At 38.2% G+C, this 19,627-nt stretch overlaps 1 long non-coding RNA gene across 1 annotated transcript in view; it reads left to right on the top strand.

The window, feature by feature from the left end:
- LOC131352134 (uncharacterized) overlaps positions 1 to 19,627 on the top strand; it is a 30,301-nt gene that overhangs the window by 735 nt on the left and 9,939 nt on the right. The window contains exon 2 of the long non-coding RNA XR_009204474.1: positions 691 to 905. This is a non-coding gene — a long non-coding RNA (uncharacterized LOC131352134). The remainder of the gene's footprint in view (positions 1 to 690; positions 906 to 19,627) is intronic.

The raw sequence follows: 19,627 nt of genomic DNA, 5'->3' as shown, positions 1-19,627 counted from the left end.
TATCTTTTCTTACCTAGGAAAATGCAAAAATAACACTACCTTCTGCTCCAGGGGCATCTCACAATAATTTAATGAAATATAAACGTAATGGAGAATTGACATAATAATAATAATAATTTATAACAATGTTTTACTTACTGCACTGCTCATTTAAAATTTCGCGACATAATATGCAATGTAATGTTGACACTGAATGTAGGCTATCGCTTTACATTTCCCTGTGAGTTACTAATAACTATTTGATTATTCAGGATCCGATGCCAGACCGGTTCCTTTATATGATGTAGACCCAGAGAGCGTTATATATACATGCATAGCCTCTGAAACATACCAAAAGCATATGATGTTGATTCGTCCTCTCCGTAGTGCATCCTCTCCAAGAAAAATTGAACTTCTTTCTTTCTTTGTGCTTTAATGATGTATTTGGTGGAGCAGTGCTCCCTTTCCAAAAGACGGGGAAATGGACGAGAAAACACGTTCCTCTCTTTATTAAAATGATTAAAATGCTATAGGGAGTAAATAAATAAGAAAAATTATGCCAGAGCGTCACACATTTCTTTTGCACTTTAACTTTTTAAGCCTGTTATTTAGTACACAGCTAATAATGGGGTTGTCTCTAGAGGCAGAGATGTCAAAAGAGTTTTGTAAAAAGTGATAAGATGGTCCTCTGTGTTTTTTTCTGTTCTACAGAAGGTAGAACGCCACTTGCTTTGTGTAGGCTGAGGGTCTCTGAGAGGGAGGGGGAGACGCAGGCAGAGGAGAAACCTGTCTGTTTATGGGGACATTATAATTCTACCCATGGCCAAGTCCACCGAAACCAGACTAAACTTCAACACACCAATTAAAAAGGCTCCAGCGGGATGCAAGGGTGAGAATCGGCAAACAAAAGTGTTCATCCCAAAAAGGTAAAATATTTTACCAATGTACAGTTTTTGTGACGGCGTTTCAGATGTTATTTATAGTGAACACTGATAAAGAAGTCGCATGCCAAATCTTGCGAGTACACTTAACCGTGTAAAACTCACTTCTAAGCAGTGATCTTCACCCATAGGGAGCACTCCTGTAAAACGGTATCGATTTTGACGGGACCCAAAGACGGTGTGACTAAATATTTAGTAATCAGACACAAATAGTGGGGGTCTGTAACGATCTGTCCCAGAGCACCAGGAAGTTTGTGAATTCCTTTGTGAGTGGAACGTATGAGCTTAGTGTGTGTGTGTGTGTGTGAGAGAGAGTGTGTGTGAATGTGTGTGTGTGTGTGTGAGAGAGAGAGAGAGAGAGAGAGAGAGACGGGCATAGCAAACTCGCCCTGGTCTTAGAGAGTAAAAGTTAAATTAAAATTAGAAATAGCCTTTATTTATAACATATACATTACAGCACAGTGAAATTCTTTCTTCACATATTTCATCCTTGAAGGTTAAGGTCAGAGCGCAGGGTCAGCCATGATAAAGCGCCCCTGGAGCAGAGAGGGTTAAGGGCCCAACAGTGGCAACTTGGTGATGTTCCCCCCGATCTTCCGGTCAGCGAACCAGAGACTTAACCACTTGAGCCCCCCCCCCAAAAGTGATCAATAGGTATTGAAATAGACCTTTAAACGCTCTCTTGAGGAAAATGAGCAGTAAAAACACGTTTACAATCAAGCTCCCAATTTGACTTCAAACAGAAAAATCGTATGACATTTCCTGTTCTTAAGAAATGATTTAATAATTGCTAACAGCGCCGTGTTTATTGCAGCTATGCATGTGTTCTTCAGCCTATTATATACGCTTTCCTGAAATTGCGCGAGAGTATAAGACTTTATTTATACCATCATGCACTCTCACACTAAGGCAACATAAACTTTACCTTCATCTTATCTTTTTTGCGCCGCTGAGTTCCTTCGAACGGTAGATAGAGGGGTTTTGACCAGCAGGTCATCGAAAGCCCGACCTAATTAACTTTGCATGGATCGAAGGTTAACCAGGCTAATCTACATGAAGAGGCTGATTAAGTTAGATGACGTGGTCACAAAAAAAAGAAGAATTACAATCTAGCCGATGTAATATCCGCACTCCGTGATCCGTGTCCCTAGCCACGTACCAGCATCATTATATCTGACGATTAATGGGTAGCAGGCTTTAATCAAAGCACTTCCTTTCAAAATTGTCGAGTTCTAGTCTGTTACAATCTTGCTAATCAAGAAGCTGTTACATTTCAAATTTGATGCAAAGAGTAAATTAAAACAATTAGCTAATATTCCACATAAAACAATATTGATGATTGTGATGAGGTTCGTATTATGTGCAAAATATAGTCATAAATATCACATAGTATCTCATTAAATACTAATGTATAGTTTCTGTAATAGTGAAGAACGATTATGATAATATGTCGTATATTTACATAGGAAACAGCATTGCATTTTAAATAATTCTGTCTAACATACTTGTAAATGTACTGCCTATTTTAACACTATCTGTTAAAAATATAGAATCTTAGTCTCAGCCCTATGAGATGCATCTGTAACATTGTAACAGTAAAATTTTTTAATGTGGAATAAAATGTGGAATTATGGAATACTAAAACATACATTTCTTCACAGCTTCCCTTCTGTGTAATTATTTAAAAATCTCTGATTCAACATAAATTAAATAGGATTATTATGGTTTGTTATGTAGAGAACCATGGTCCAGTGCATGTAAAATTTTTTTATTATTATCAGCATTTATATTTACAGTACTGACATTTGGCAGACACCCTTATACAAAGCGACTTACATTTTTTCTCATTTTTTATACAACTGAGCAATTGAGGGTTCAAACTCACAACCTTCCGATCAATAGTCAGACTCCTTAAATATTAAGCTACCACATCACATAATTTGTTTATAATCATTTTAGGTTTAAACAAATCAGTTGCCTGGAGAATCCAAACGACTTTCTCATGTCATAAATGCCATTGCTAAATTGCTCTCTTGCATATGTTACACAAAGCTAATTATCTGTAATCTTATTTCATATAATGTATTACATGCATCCTCTCAGTTAAAAAGCTGCTTCGCAGGGTAAACACTGCCTATGGTTTTGTACTCACCTAAAGCCATGCATTGTACTAGTATGGTTACAGTTTGTAAGACACCACCCAGCTGTCTTCATAGCCATGGGACATTATAAGGGTTTGAAAAGTTCAGTTTTGAACATATTGAGGTATTTGGTAACATTGCATGGGTGCATCATTAGGATGAATTCTTCTTCATCTTCTGGTTGTTGTTGTTGTTATTATTATTATTATTATTATTATTATTATTATTATTATTATTATTATTACATTATTATATAGTTTTAATGTAACATTTGCAACAGTCTTATTATGCTAATGTATTAAGTCAGATGCAATTTGTCATTTTCCACTACTTGAGAAACAAATTCAAGAAAGGCATTTGATGAAAACCACTCAATAAAATATTTTAGTCATTTAACTATATTATGTATATATATCAGTTTGTAAAGTCAAGTGTATAAGAAAAAAATTCGTTCTGAATTGTTTTTTTGCTGTATCTGTGTAATTGTGTATAATATGCAGTACTATTTTATTCTATCTCACAGTTAGTGGTGGTTGCAGCTATACCCAAAGTGTATATATTGTACACATATGCATAACCTACTGTCAAATAATTAATAAAACATTATGTAAAACACAGCTTCCTATGATCTGTATTTGTTCACTTGATCAGCATAAGTAATCATTTAAATTAAAATCTAATTATATACATATATAAGGACTTTACTACAGGTTGTTATGTGTATGACATTTAACATGCCTGCACTGATGCAGAAGAGTGTTTTGCATAGTGAGAGTGTTGTTTATGACTGAGAGTAAATTGCTAATAATTGAACCACCATGTCAATGTGTGTGAAAGTAGTATTTGCTCATCCTGAATGGGAATGAAATCTGTTTTGAACAAATCTTGGTATGCTTAGAAGTGAAGGAGATGATAATATTAATAAATATGGCAAGCCATTTGGTGGTGAATTACCACCTGTGCTTATGCATCACTTTGGAGCTACAGAGGTGCACATGAAAAAAGAAAACTGTAATTCTACCCCCCCCATTAAGTTGTTAATAACAGACTAAATAAAGGACTTATGTTTTGATTGTTTGTTAGCCTCACCTTGATTCACCTTGATTTTCAAATTGATATATTGATTTTTACATTTTCCTGCATTTATGTCTCTCAATCAACTCTAAATTTTAAGCATTGTTTTTTATTTATTTATTTATTTTTTATTATTATTATTCCTGCTAAGCATTTGCATTTGTTTGCGTCATTATTAGAGATCACTATTATTATATACACTAATCAGGCATAACATTATGACCCTTGACAGGTGAAGTGAGTAACACTGATTATATCCTCATCATGGCACATGTTGATTTGTTAGAAGTAGGAAAAATGGGAAACATAAGGAGTGGTCCAAGGAAGGAACAGTGGTGACACAGCAACAGGGTCGATGGTGGCCAAGGCTCATTGCTGCGTGTGGGGAGTGAATGCTGGCCCATGTGGTCCAAGCCAACAGATGAATACACAGTGCATTGCAATCTGTTGAGTATGGGGCTGCATAGCTGCAGACCAGTCAGGGTGTCCATGCTGACCCCTGTGCACCACCAAAAGCGGCAACATTGGGCATGTGAGCATTAGAATTGGACCACAGAGCAATGGAAGAATGTGGCCTGGTCTGATGAATCACGTTTTCTTTTAAATCACGCGGATGACCGAGCACGTGTGCGTTGCTTACCTGGGGAACACATGGCACCAGGATGCACTATGGGAAGCATTGTACCATGTACACTCTGTTGTACACTGCTGTTTCAAAATAAGGGTTTAATCCAGAACAATATCAAGAAAACATCAAGAGAAATCACAAAAGCTCAACAGAAACTAACGAAAACCATACATAATAAAGGACAAGGGATCTCTGAACAACAATTGAGGTAGAATATGTGAACTAGCTTGTTAAAATTCAAATTGCTAAATTTCTTGTTTGAGAAAACACAAACTAATTGGATCCAACATTTGCTCCTTCAATGGAATCAGATGGAACAGTTTCTATGAGATTGCCTGTCTGAGTTATTGTTCAAAAATATGTCCATATTTGCCCTATTGATGGTGCTAAAGGGCTTGAGTGGCATACAGAAAATCTGTTTAGAAGGTAGCTGGGAGTGTCCTCTATCGCTGTGCCAGAACATATAAAAAGCATACACAGCATTCAAAGGACTGTCATAATAATAGGGGTAGTATAATAATAATTACAACAACAACAACAACAACAATAATCATAATAATAATAATAATAATAATAATAATAATAATCATCATCATCATCATCATCATCATCAAGTGGTGATATGTGGGGTCCACACATTACCCCTGGTGGTAAGTTCTTGCCAAGATACACAAAACCAAAAAGGCAATCCATGCATATGCGTACCAAGTTTTGTGAGGATGTTCCCACTGGCCAATGTGAGTAAGACTGCAACTACTAGAAAGTACATCCCTGTGTTTCATGATGATAACCTGATGATAAAATGCCTGCTAAAACCTGATTAGCAGATCAAATGTGTGTTACTGGTGTTAATCAATTCACATAAAAATGTCCTTTAACTTGCACTATGCATAAACATAATTTAAATAGCTTAACATTCAATAATAATAATTGAATTGATAATTCAATAATCTATTCAATAATAATAATTAGAAAGATAACTTTCAAAAAACAAACAAAAAAGTTTTAAATTTTCATTTGAATGAAATGTGATGGGTGCCCAAAGAGTGTCCTAAACTAAATATGTATTGTAAAGTTTATAGAAATTTGCCGTTACATTCAGAAGACGTGACTCTTTCAGTACTTACATGCAATTGGCTAAAATTATTAGGCTGGAAGAGGCCATATATTTGGCCATTCAATTTTTTGACTGATGTGGCATGTGGTATGTTTATAAATGTCAACATGTATTTGAACATTTCTGAGGTTCACACTCTGTAGTTTGACAACAAAATTGTGAAAATCGAAAAAGTTCTCAAAAGCGTGTATTACATATTAAGAAAAAATTTGAGTGGATGAAACTAAATGGTCCCAAAAGCACATTTTAGATGGATATACTATATATGTACAGGTGCATGTATTATTGAAATGAACAGTTTTGTTTAATTTTTTGTTAACTACTGACAATATTTCTAAATTCAAAATATAACTATTGTTATTTAGAGTGTATATTTAAAGGAAATGACAACACATCAAAATAACCCAAGATCATGCAGTATTTGCAGAGCTTTAATAACTCAAATAAAACAATATGCAAATAGTTTGTAAACAAATTGTGTTAATGCTTTTGCTAAATAACATTAACAAATCAGTATTTGGTGGAAAAACCCCGATTTGCATGCATTTTGGCATGCTCTCCACCAGTTTTTCACATTGCTGTTGGGTAACTTTATACTACTCTTTTTGCAAAAAAAAAAAACAGCTCAGCTTTGCTTGATGGTTTGTGACCATCCATCTTCCTCTTGATGACATTCCAGAGGTTTTAAATAGGGTTCAAATTTGGAGATTGGGCAGTGGTCTCATTTTTTCCAGAGCTGTATATATATATTACAGTCTTTTTTAAAAGCATTTTAAATGTGCTCCTTAAGTTGGCTGACTGAATCAGTAATTAGGGGGTTCTTAGAGGGGACCATTCTTTCAAGTTTCTTAACAGTAGTTCAGTGTTTACCCTGTCAAATGGCTTCAGAAAAAAAGCCAATGGCTTTGTTTGTTTAAGTATTCAGTTCATCCTCAAAGATTCACTTAGGCATTATACCAACTTTCAGCTCAATTGGACATATGGTTTCTAAAAAACAGTTATGTGACCTTAACTCTGCACCTTATGCATGACATTTTACAAATGACCTTAGAATCTTGTACAGTGCTCAGACCCCTAATAAAAAATAACAACAAACATAGTGCAGTAATATACTGTAACACATTAACATTGGGTGCCCATTCATAAACAAAAGTTGTACCCCATTAAAACAATACAAAAACAGTCAGAAAACCCAGATGCACAGGAATACACTTAGGAATATGATGTTACCTAACAATTACAGAACTCTATAATGAATATGTGTACCTACAATGACAATGAAAAAAAGGCAATTATATTTACCAAAAATTAACTAATGAATTTCTAATTTATCAAAGTAATTCATGTTATTTAGTGCTATGAATTAACTAAATAATAATTAGGTATGCTACATTCAGACATACATTCAACAAACAGTGGCAGGACTGGCTGGTATAAAGCTGTTAAAGACCCATTAACCCCTGACTTGTCCCCACTAAAAAAGCACTTAAACAACGCTCTTAATCCAATACACTGAGCACTTTGAATAAAAGCATCTGCTAAATAAATAAAAGACTTCCCTTTCTCTTGAAAAAAAAAAATTCTTATTTGCTGTAACAAATGGATAAAAGCAGATTTCTTTTTACCTTTGTGGAACCAAGAACAACAGCACCACCAACACTCCATGTAGTTGAGGCTGGGGCTGCTTTCTTCTAGCACAAACTATAGATTCATGCAGACATGTCAGGTTATTACACATTAATGTGCGTTGGGGCTAATCTTGTATTTAATCCTGTTTTGCTGACATATCCATAATATGCCACCAGCAGTGACTGTGACATGAACTTAAATGCAACACAGCACAGTAAAATTATTTCTTTGCATATCCCAGCTTTGGAGGTTGGGGTCAGAGCATAGGGTCAGCCATGATGGGGCACCCCTGGAGCAGAGCGGGTTAAAGGACTTGCTAAGGGGCCCAGCAGAGGCAGCTTGGTGGTGCTGGGGCGTGAAGTTCAACCTTCCAATCAACAACCCTGAGTCTTAACCACTTGAGCTACCGCTGCAGCTTTAACAACTTCCACTCATCTGATCAGGCTTTTCTCAAAATGTGGTGTTTCTGTGGGAATTTTTGCCAATTCATCCAGTATAGCATTTGTAAGGTCACGTTTAAGTTCATTCCAGGGGTGTTCATTTGTTGTTGAGCTGGGTCAGGGATCTGTGTGGGCCAGTTAAGTTCTTCTACACCAAACCCATCCAATGATGTCTTTATGAACCTTGTTTTTGCATTGGCCACAGTCACATTGGAAAGGGCCTTCCCTGAAAGTTTCCCATTACTGGAAGTCTAATCAAACCCCTTAAAAAAGCTATTATACACTATTATGCGTCCTTCACCAAACTTTGCAGGTGGCACAATGCAGTCAGGCAAGTAGTTCTCCTGGCATCTGCCAAACCCAGTCTCACCCATTGGACTGCCAAACAGAGATGCCTGATTCATCACTCCACAGAACATGTTCCCTTTTGAGGGAACTCAATGCTGCATCATGACTGATGCTATGGGAAGCTCTGTGCGCACACACTCAAATTTAAAGGCTCAGATAGGACATGTGACGAAGAGAATATGTGCCAATAAGTCCACATAAGGGCATAAGTCATATTACTCCAGCTTCTTATTACTCCAGTATATTTTGGTGTCTGCGTCAGGCTCTGAGGTGCTCGAGGTAGGCGAGGAGGGGCACTCTCTTGATCTGCCACTGCAGTCAGTGGCATTCAAGGAGCTCCTTGATGTTTTAATGCGAGCTGATGCTAAATTAAATTTAAACTGGTGTGCATGCTGCTGCTTTTCCCCAACCTCCATGCTGAGGTATCGAGGTCCTGGGGGAATCCATATTTGGCATACATTTTTTCCCTGGCCTCCTCTAATTATTCAGCCATTGTTAGGCTTGAAAATCATGGGTATGCAGCCATGCTGAGGGTTGAAGTGATTGTGAGCTATTGCTCCCCTTCATCGCCAGTCTTGCAGGCCTACCAGGCTGACCTGCTAAAAGAGCTGTGGTGAGGGATTTAACCCTGAGACAGTCTCTGAGCTACACTGAGCCACAGATCTCGTGCTCTATGGCACGAAGCAGATGGAGAGGCACCTGTGGCTTAACTTAAAAGGGATTAAGTCCAGAGATAAGTCCTTTCTCCAAGATGTCCCAATTTTGCCTCAGGGCCTGTTCGGAGATGCAGTGAGCAAGGTCATCAACTGACACCAAGAAGAGAAGCGTCAGTTGGCAGCATTCATTGAATTTATACATCGCCGCAGTGAACAGCCTGGACCATCTTCCATTGTCACCCTCTGTTCAGGTTGGCACAGCAGATTCTGCTCTGGGCAGAGACCAGGATTCTTTCGCTGAGAGCGATTTCCATCACAGGGCACATAAATCTGGATGGAAACACTAGAAAGCTGTATTCTCTGAAGTGGAGGCTTTTTTGCCTCTGGTGCGGTCAGTGCAGTCAGTACTCAGTTCACTGCCTGGTCGGTACAGTGCTGGAGTTCTTGCACTCTCGTCTTTTTCAGGGCCTGTCCCCCTCTACTTTAAATGTGTACGTGGCCGCCATTGCTGCCAACCACAAACTTGTTCTTGGGCCATCCTTGGGTAGGCACCCTCTGGTCTCTCGTTTTCTGCATGGTGCCAGGCGGCTGAGGCCATCCTGTAGACCACGCCTCCCCTCCCCCATCTTAGCCTTAGCCCTTAGAAGGGTAGATCTGCAGGCTCTATTAGTCACCCCCACCTGCTTAGAATTTGCCCCTGGCATGTCCAAGGCTATGCTGCATTGCTTGCCACACCCCAAGCATCCACTTGCACTTCTTTTAGAAAAATAGAAGCTGGAGTACTGTGACATAGATGCCCTTATTTGGACTTATTGGTGCAAACTCCCTTTATCACATGTCCAATCAGAGCCTTTAAATTGGTGTGTGTGCATACAGAGCTTCAAACAAAACTTTGTCACTGAAGCGTTCCCATAGTGTCAGTCATGACGCAGCATCTCGTTCCCTTCTCAGGGAACCGGGTTACATACATAACTTGGTGTAGTTTCAACTGCTCCAGAATCCCGGGGTGGCATGCTTTATATGACTCAATCTGATACTTGGCATTATACTTGGTGATATGAGGCTTGCATCCCACCCGCCAGCCATGGAAACCCACACCATGAAGACTGTTGCACAATTTTTTGCACTTATATTAGTTAAGAATCAGCAAAGCATTGGTGACATCAATGCACCCTTTACCTAAGCACTCGGTGACCCTGCTCTGTGACTTTACATTGTCTTCCATTTTGTGGCTGCTGTTCCGAAATTTTCCCAATAATTACCACTTATAGTTGACCTTAGAGTTTCTCCAGAAAATCTCCAAATCCAGTTGCAGAAATGCAGCCTCAAACTTGCAAGGAACCTTCACCATGCTTCACTGTTGCCTGCATACACTCATCATTGCACTGCTCTCCAGCCCTTCTGCCTCCTGCTTCGGCGAAATATTTTGAGCAATTGCTGTGCTGCCATTTTTCTGCACCACAGTTCCAATGTTTTTGTGCACACTTGAGTTGCTTAGCCTTGTTTGCATGTGGGAGCTATGGCTTTTTGTCCCCAATTCTTCCACAAAGACCTCTACTGTCTAGTAGATTTCTTCAGACAGTAGATGGGTGTACATGGGTCCCACTGGTTTCTGCCATGGATATATACAGTATATGTATTCGATATTAAAAGATAACCATGGCATATGTACACTTTTATCATGGAAGAGTGCTGATTTTGTCACTTGTATTATGTTTAATTTGCATTGTCTGCATTTGAGATGGGGATGGGAATGAGGAGTTATAACAGTACACAGTTATCAATTTAAGTAAGACAACATCCTCCATACATGGCATAGACTTCCTCTACTGCTCAAGTGGAAAATAATTACAAACAATTGGACACTTTATTGTATCAGTCTACATTTCCAGGGCAAAAAAATTCTAAACAGCTATTTTATCAAACTAATTGGCCGAAGGTTACAAAGAGCAAACTTTTTTGCCGTCACTCTATTATGCAGCATTTGTTTCTTAATTACAAATAGAGCCCTTGTATCCCAGAGGAGCTTGCATTCTAATTTATAATTGAAAATGTAGACCAAAGCTATCAATCTTTCACAGTGCTTTTTCCCTTTCCCTGTCTTATCTTTTCTTTCTCCCAGCAGTGTAATTGTCCCAACATATCAACAAACAAGACCAGGAGAGAAATGCAGTTCCCATTCAAGGGAACTCGATGCTGCATCATGGCTGACGCTATGGGAACGCTTCATTGAGGAAGTTGTGCTTGATGCTCTTTTTGTTGTTTGTTTGGGTGAAGAGCATGCCCGGTCAGCTCTCAAGGGATCTGGTTTCGTGCATAGCAAGAGACTTATTCTTACAAGCTCTGATCCTGCTTGGCTGTATCTTCCAACCAAGCTTCTGCGCCTTGTGCTTCGGGTCCCACATCTGCCGATGGGGTTTGCAGGTTGAGTTGGTGGAAGCGGAACAAGAAATGGGTCTTTCCCTTTCTCTTGTACTATCCCTTGCCTCTGATATCTCTGTTTCAGATTTGGGAGTTTGCTCAGTGATTTCTCCCAATCCGAAAGAGGCTATATTGTTGTCCATGTCGGGCTTTGAGGTAGGTGTGGGGGGGCATTCCTCTCTCAGTCTGCCACCGCAATCAGTAGCGTTTGAGGAGCACCTTGAGTTTGTAATGTGTGGCATCACTAAATTAAATTTAAATAGGCCTAAAGAGAAAAATAGTGTTGTTTGCTCTAAGCTTGATGACCAATTTCTGACTTCAGTCCACGTGCCACTCTCACAACAGCAACTGTCATTTTTTCTGGACCTTCTTGCTGAGGTATCGAGGTCCTGGGAGAGTCCTTATTCTGCCCATCTTTTTTCCCAAGCCACCTCGCTCCCTTTTCCCCCAGGACCTGCCAGCTTGCTGCTTCAGGGTGCCAGGGAGATCAGCACGAAGTTGATGGTGGTAGCAGCAAATGTTTTCTCTTTAGGTATGCTTCACATAAGGCCATTCCATCTGTTGCTCAGGGGTTTGGGCTTTCATCCCCGGAGGCATCCCCTTAGGGTCATAAGAGTTATGTGCTATGGGCTTCGTACCCTTCTTATTTAGAATAAAGACCCTGATTCCTGAGCGTGGGTCCCACTCTAGAGATGTGTCATTGTTGCAAGTCGCTTTTCAATGATGATTCAGGGTCTCTGGGAGGGGCCTTATCTCATAATTTGTCAATCAAATCATAATTTGCCTGGAGATGAGGGCTGTGTTTCTAGCATTGAAACACTTCCTCCCACACCTCAGGGGCTACCATATGTTGGTGCGCACAGACAGCACTTCAGTAGTTTCCAATATCAATCATCAGGGCGGTCTGCAATTTCTGCCCTCTGTTCAGGTTGGTGCAGCAGATTCTGCTCTGGGAAGAGACCAGGTTTCTTTTCCCTGAGAGCAATTTTCATCCTAGATCATGTAAATCAGGATGCAGACTTCCTGTCGAGGCATGTGCTGAGGCCTGGGTAGTGGCAGACTCGCAGATGGTGGAGCGTATTTGGCAGATTTTTGGCAAGGCGGAAGTGGACATGGCCTGTACACCTTTCCTTGTCTCCCTCTTAGACAGCACTCCTTGGAAAATTCCCATCAGGAAAGATCTCCTCTCTTAGGTGCAGTGGGTAATCCTATGCCCCTGCCCCAAGATGTGGAAGCTCTGGGTCTGGCCCCTGATGGGGACCAGTTCCTAGTGGAAAGCCTCTCATCTGAGGTAGTGAAGACTCTATGTGTATGGAGACTCTATGTCTATGACTCTATGTTAAATGCTATGTGTCCCTCCGCTAGAAAGCTATATGATCTGAAGTGAAAGCTTTTTTGCCTCTGGTGCGATCAGTGTTGTCAGGACCCAGTTCACTGCCTGGTTGGTACAATGCTGGAGTTTCCGCAGTCTTGCCTTTCTTGGGGCCTGTGTCCCACTACTTCAAAAGTGTACATGGCCGCCATTGCTGCAAACCACATACCTGTGGCCTCCACATACCTTGAGGCCTCCATGGGTAGGCACCCTCTGGTCTCTCATTTTCTGTGCAGTGACAGGCAGCTGAGGCCATCCTGTAGACTGTGCCTCTCCTCCTGGGACCTCTTTGTGGTCCTGGGGAGCTGCTGGAAGCTCACTTTGGGCCCATGGAGTCAGCTTCTGAGAGGTTTCTGACCCTTAAGATGGCTCTGCTCTTAGCCTTGGCCTCCCTTAAAAAGGTAGGAGATCTTCAGACTATCTTGAGCCATTAAATTGGTATGTGTGCACGCGGACCTTCAGGCACAACTTCTTCAATAAAGCCTTCACATAGACATACATATTCCCTTCTTAAGGAACTGGGTTACATATGTAACCTGGTATAGTTTTGAGGGATCTGCACAGAAAATGGTCCATGTCATTGTTACTTATCCACTTCATAAAGTACTCTATTTGACTTGATACCAATAGGCTATATCTAATACAGAAGAAAAGTACATAACCCCTTCTGAGACAATGAGATTCAACAGAGATGAATAATTTCCCCCAAAACAAACGATATCTCACTCACACCTGAATTAATGCTGTATAAGTGGGATAATTTGAATTCTTTATTGATCCTCCAGCTTTGATCAGGTGTAGCACTGTAGGAAAACATATTTTGAGGTCACTCTAGAATCTACTGCAACATACATTTTTCTTTGAATAATAATTTATATATCCCAGCTCTCACCACTGATCAAATCAGACAGTGATCAGGAACTGTACTAGCTGACAGTTGGGGGGGCAACTCTAGGGATCTTTCTCCCATTCAATGCTTTGTTTAAGAGTATCACCCCTAGGCTTTTGCATTGTCATACCAGGGAATGACACCTGTGAGTTCCACCTCCCCTTGGCTTTTGTATTGTCACACCTTCAAGGCCTGCCCACTCAAGGCCTTTAAAACTGCAGCTTATGTTCCTTTTCACTGGTCTTGGTGACTACAGTACCACCGCAGTGTGTTCTGATCTACAAAGAAACATTCCAGCTAAACACTACTCACTAGTCCCCTGGTCTGCTTTGGTGAATTCAAAACAGCACCTTACATTATTTTTCTTATTCAGTCACATTCAGTAACAATGGGCTTAAAGCAGAAACATGGTGGTCCATCACAGAGCACAATTTTCATACACATTCACATGCTTATTCACACAGGGGCAATTTGGTATAGCCAGTCCATCTACTAGCATATTTTTGGGAGGTGGGAAGAAACAGGAGACTCCAATGGAAACCCACTCATACAGAAACATAACAATACATAGACTGGAGACTTTAAAGTGCTCCTGAAATTTAAATTTATGCTTGTAATATAAGACATCCAATATTTAGGCTTTAGGATAAGGGACTTTGGGTAAAAGTGTGCTAATAGTTGTGAAATAGTCTGCTAAATAGTCAGTAAATATTTTTTTTCTATTGCGAGAAATATAGAGTACATAGTCTTTTTTAAAAATTGTACAGCATGCAATGTTGCTATGTTCCTATGATGGTGTCTGAGTGCAATTGCTATGAACAGTTTTGCACTTATAATTGAACAGTGGACATCAATACAGCTGATAACAATGAAATGGGGGATGATGAATTCCTCCTCACCCAGGAAACTCCCAGTCCTAACTCTTCTTTATGGAGCAATGTGTCTTGTCATTAATGAGTTAATAGGAAAACTCTCAATGTCAATGACAAACCTAAGAAGGAAGAAATCAGTGCTTTTACACATAATGACAAGCTATTCCCTTCTTCCTCTGAAATGTTAAAGGTCAGCCATGTTAAGAATGTGTGTGCCCAATCATCTACTGATCCTTATCTGTATGGCCTGCAGCTAACCAAGACATGGGCTAAATCAGTGCAGCTGATGAATGAAAAATGTGGAAAACGAAATGTTCTGCTCACCTCATGACTCATGATTAAATTAATTAGTGCAATAAAGCATAATATAGGAAAATGTTTTTGACCTGTAGGTACTGTGAAGGAAGGAAGCCACCACCTTACAGTGAATTATGTGAATTACAATAACTTGTCTCCTAATGTTTTTATTTTAGCTTGCTTATGTGAATAAAGCCAGTTTTAAGAAAGAATTTACTTGTGTCACTGTATAGGTTAATTCCAACAAAATCTTGTTTCCGTAACACTTTATAATGACTATGCTATGAATATGCAATTTTTGTCAGCAACACCAAAATCAGTCCAAAAGCAAACAGTAAAAACCCAGCTTTGAGTATAAAGAACATGAGGATCAATTAAATTTCAAAGAATTTGAAGGTTGAAGCAAAAAACGTTATATAAATATATATATATATATATATATATATATATATATATATATATATATATATATATATATATACATATATATAAAATTTATAAGGTGAAGAGACCCCCAGTGGGAATATGTCTGAAATTATGGCCTCCGATTAGACAATAAGACAATAAGGCCCTGCCAGTTCCTCCAGTGGTATTTTGTTTGCTTCTACATTACCTGAAATCAAATGCTCAATTCCCACAGTTCAGCATTGATGTGTTCAGCATTGATGTCAGCACTGATGTGGGAATTCATGTAATCTGCACAAAAGGGAAATGTTGACATTTATACCAAGACAAAAAACGGAAAAGAAGACTGCAAAGACTATGGGTGGGGAGAAGTAATGACACTTATACTTACAATACTGGGCTGCTAGCTCAGGTAACATTTGATAATGAGATGTTTAGAGTCATTGAGAGCAGACTCCTGTAATCTAAATAGCTTTGTGTGTGTGTGTGTGTGTGTGTGTAAAAGGGTGAAATAGGTGAAGAGGGACTAATAGATCTTACTGTAGCTTAGGGGAGGGAAAAGAGTTTGATAATATGAAGCAAAAGTAAGTGAAAGGGAATTAACTTAGTTGAAGTTAATATTTTAGGATTAGAATTGAATGAAGGGATTACTTGCAGACATGCTAGCCACCATGAAGTATAAGTTTCATGAGGTGTGTTTAACCCATTAATAAAAGGAGTCTGTATTCCACATTCTGTTTATTTAATGCTTAACAAATGTGTTACAAAGTTTGGCCTGTGAACATTTGCACAAAGAATGTTTTTTGATTGCTTATCTTACAGGCTAGTTATAGCTAAAGTTCATTCCATTATCCAAGAGTATGTCAGTAAGCCAACAGTTTGCCTATAATGTTGCTTTTGGTTTTAGCAAATCCAGTAATACAAGATTAGGCCTTTTGACCTTGCACACATAATAAAGACATTTGCTAATGCTGTAGCATTACTGGTGTGTATAGTACTTAGAAGACTATATAACATCAAACGAACATGAACACATGTCTTAATACATTAAGATAAACTTAAGCTTCCATGTTTAAAAATCTTTTTTAACATTAGTCATAAAAACAAAACTAATCAAATACTTTAAACACTTTTATGACATACACTGGTCTGTACTGTAGAGAACTACTCATATTTATAGTAAATCTAACAATCCGTTTTTAATGAAGAGAAAATACCATTTTGAATATTGATTTCACTTTTCTTTAACCATTTATTTAAGTTTGATGTAAGGTAAGAATGCATTCATATGCATAATGTGTATATGTATATGCATTTTTACACGGGTCTGTATGAGCACAGGGGTCAGACCTAACCAGATTCCCCTATCTGTCTTGCTCTGTTATTAGTTTCTATTAGTACAATTAAAGTTTTATTTACTTATTTGTTTTTTATTTATTTAATTATTTATTTATATAGTTTTACATTTGAAGTGGTTATCTCAGAATATGAGCAAACAAAAATTCATGAAATTAAAAGTGTGCACTTTATTTTGGAACTTTATGCTTTTTAGCTTATAAGTAATTACACCATATTACATGCATCAGAAATTCATGGTTATTTGTAATTCAGTCTTGCTCTCATAGTATTTGTGACATATTTCCTTGAGGCCATATTCAGCATTGTTCTATTCATGTTTCTGAATGAAACATTGATTCTATTTTTCAGCAGCATTATAGGATATCTTTAACAGCCCAGTCATTCATCAGTGAGTTTCTGTGACAGTATGGTCTAAGTAAGTGTCTACCCCCAGATTTGGCTTTTAGAACTGAATGGAATTTATAGGGCAAGACCATACCTTAGAATACACTGACATGTTAGTAACAGGGCAAAAAGTAATAAAAGTGAGTTAATTAGATTGAGCTCATTTGGAGAAACATTGCTTTAATGCATTCTCTCTTCTCTTTCTCCATACATACTGAAAAACAAAAAGGTATGAAATATTAAATAGCCTCCAATGAAACTCCAATGTCTAAAACCCTGAGTTAAAAGTAAAACAGTGACCTAACTGGCCACAGCTGTTGCACTTTGTGATCCATGGGCTTTTCTATAAGATCTCTACAACAATAAATACATATCGTAATTTGAATCACATGGGAAATTTGCCATTTTGAAATACCCTGGTGCTGAGCAGTTAGTGGATCTTAAGTCCAGATGTAAAGGGTATGTTATTCCTGAAGCATAATCAGCTAGTCACAAGTGCCAGGGCTACTTATCTGAGGTTTTAAATGGAAGGGAGGCAGAGAAAGCTGTGAAAAGATATCTACTGCTTGTGTTTAATCAGAGATGGTCATGTGGGATAGGATTTATTGCTCTTTGATGCAGAGCACCCTTATGAAGATAGGCAGACAGTTTTCTTTTCTAGGTGAAACCATCGTTTAGCCTCAATTCTCAAAGAAAAGGCCAATTTGTTATTCACCATGGAGTGCAGCAGAGCGGACCATAGAAAGGCTGTGTAGGAATAGCATGAATTTGCCACACAATTACACCACTCAGGCATACATTTAGGCCCAGAGAGAAAAAAGGAATGGCATGGACGGGCTGTGCATATGGGTGTACTATGCTCTTTTGCTGTTTTACCACATATTATGTGTGTGCAGTTTTATGGACACTATTCACTGGACTGTATCTTTGTAAATTATAATTAATTCATGAGAAAGGAGACCTAGCTACACTCCTGGTAAGGTAGTAAAGCTTAATGAATGGCTTTATTTAAAATTGTGTTGGGATTTAGTGAATTTGGGAAGGCATGCCAAGTTATTAGAAATTACAATGAACAAACAGGACAGACTTTCATTTATAATAATCAGTAATAATTCATCAGTTTTAGTGGCATATCATATAGTGATATCTGACTGCACTCAATTTAGAATTTTAATAATATGCTCTCACTACTTATTAATGCACTCCTAAAATCATCCTGATCTATGCATGTACTATACATGCTAAACTGCCATGAATCAGATATGAAAAACTTGGAAAATAGAGATAAATTCATAGACCTCCATGATGAACTGTAAAGAATGGATTCTGCCAATGAGTTAGGCGATGTAAGAAAGACAAGTGTATCTAGAGTCCTAGTTCTCAATCAACTTTTGGTGATAGTAATTGCATTATGGATCATTTTGACAAGACAGCCTTCCCCAGCATTAAACATGAATTTCAACAGGGAATTCCAATATTCTAAAGAGGAGGGTGTCAGTGAAGTTAATATACATGAGAAAGAACCTCTAAGTTGTTATTTATTTTAAATGATTGCAATTCCTGCATTTGCAATGACAATCTGCAATTAAAAATGCTAAGAAATGTATTAGTTTAATTAAATCAAGTGATGAATAATGACTTTTCATCACACACAGAAGCTGATTTATGCCATTGTTGACCACATGATTAAATAAAGCTGTCAGGTAAATGTATAATAGTTGTTAGTGATGTCGTGTGTGTAAATTTTTTTTTACATGACTCTTCCCTGTATTTATTACCTACCTACAATGATTTTTCGGTTTGACATACTGTTCATATACTTTTGTTTTCCACAATATAAGTCAGAAGTTAGAAAGAACTTTATTACCAAGTATGTTTACACACACAAGGAATTTGACTTGGCAACAGGAGCTCTAGTGCAGAAGAAAGTATGGACATATTGCAAACATACATGATAATGCAGGCATACATAAGAATTACACAGTAAGGATGGAAAATAACTTAGAAAAACAAAACTATAAGAAAAACAAAAAAAAATATTGCACTATATACACAAGTAACAATATAAATTGTTTAAATGAATGTACAGATATGTTATTTACGAATGTAGTTTACAAATGTACAATTTTTGGATTCTATGTATAAATGAGCCAGTTATATATAAGTAAATTGTCAATTTCTTAAAATCCTAGGACCTTTCAGTGGACCCACCCATAGCAAAGGAAAATGAAGATGAGATCAAAATTTTTAAAGACCAAAATTTACCTCTGCTGCAGAGGAGAAGTTCATTTAATTACCAGCCTCAGAAATCACCAATTAACAGCACCTCAGATTAGATTATGAAGGCTTTACAGAGCATAAGTAGCAGACATCTCAATATCAACTGTTCAAATGAGATTATTGTGTATTTCGGTTTTACAATGTAGAAAGAAATAAGCATCAGGAAATACCATGGGAAGATGTGTCCAAAATTTGACTGGTAGTGTAAGGAGGTTGGTAATGATTGAACACCATAACTTTTTTTTATTATTATTATTATTATTAAACCAACGTTAGCGTTAGCTTGTTGTGTTGGTGAGAAGTTTTTTTTTTCACACAGCAAAAAAGGCGTGATATCTGCAAGCGCTTCCAATGATTGCGATAAATTATGTTTACCGCATCATTCATCCAGTCCT

The sequence above is a fragment of the Hemibagrus wyckioides genome, linkage group LG04 (genome assembly GCF_019097595.1).
Source record: "Hemibagrus wyckioides isolate EC202008001 linkage group LG04, SWU_Hwy_1.0, whole genome shotgun sequence".
NCBI lineage: Eukaryota > Metazoa > Chordata > Actinopteri > Siluriformes > Bagridae > Hemibagrus > Hemibagrus wyckioides.
Note: the sequence above shows the minus strand (reverse complement) of the source record. Positions and strands in the feature narration are given on the sequence as shown.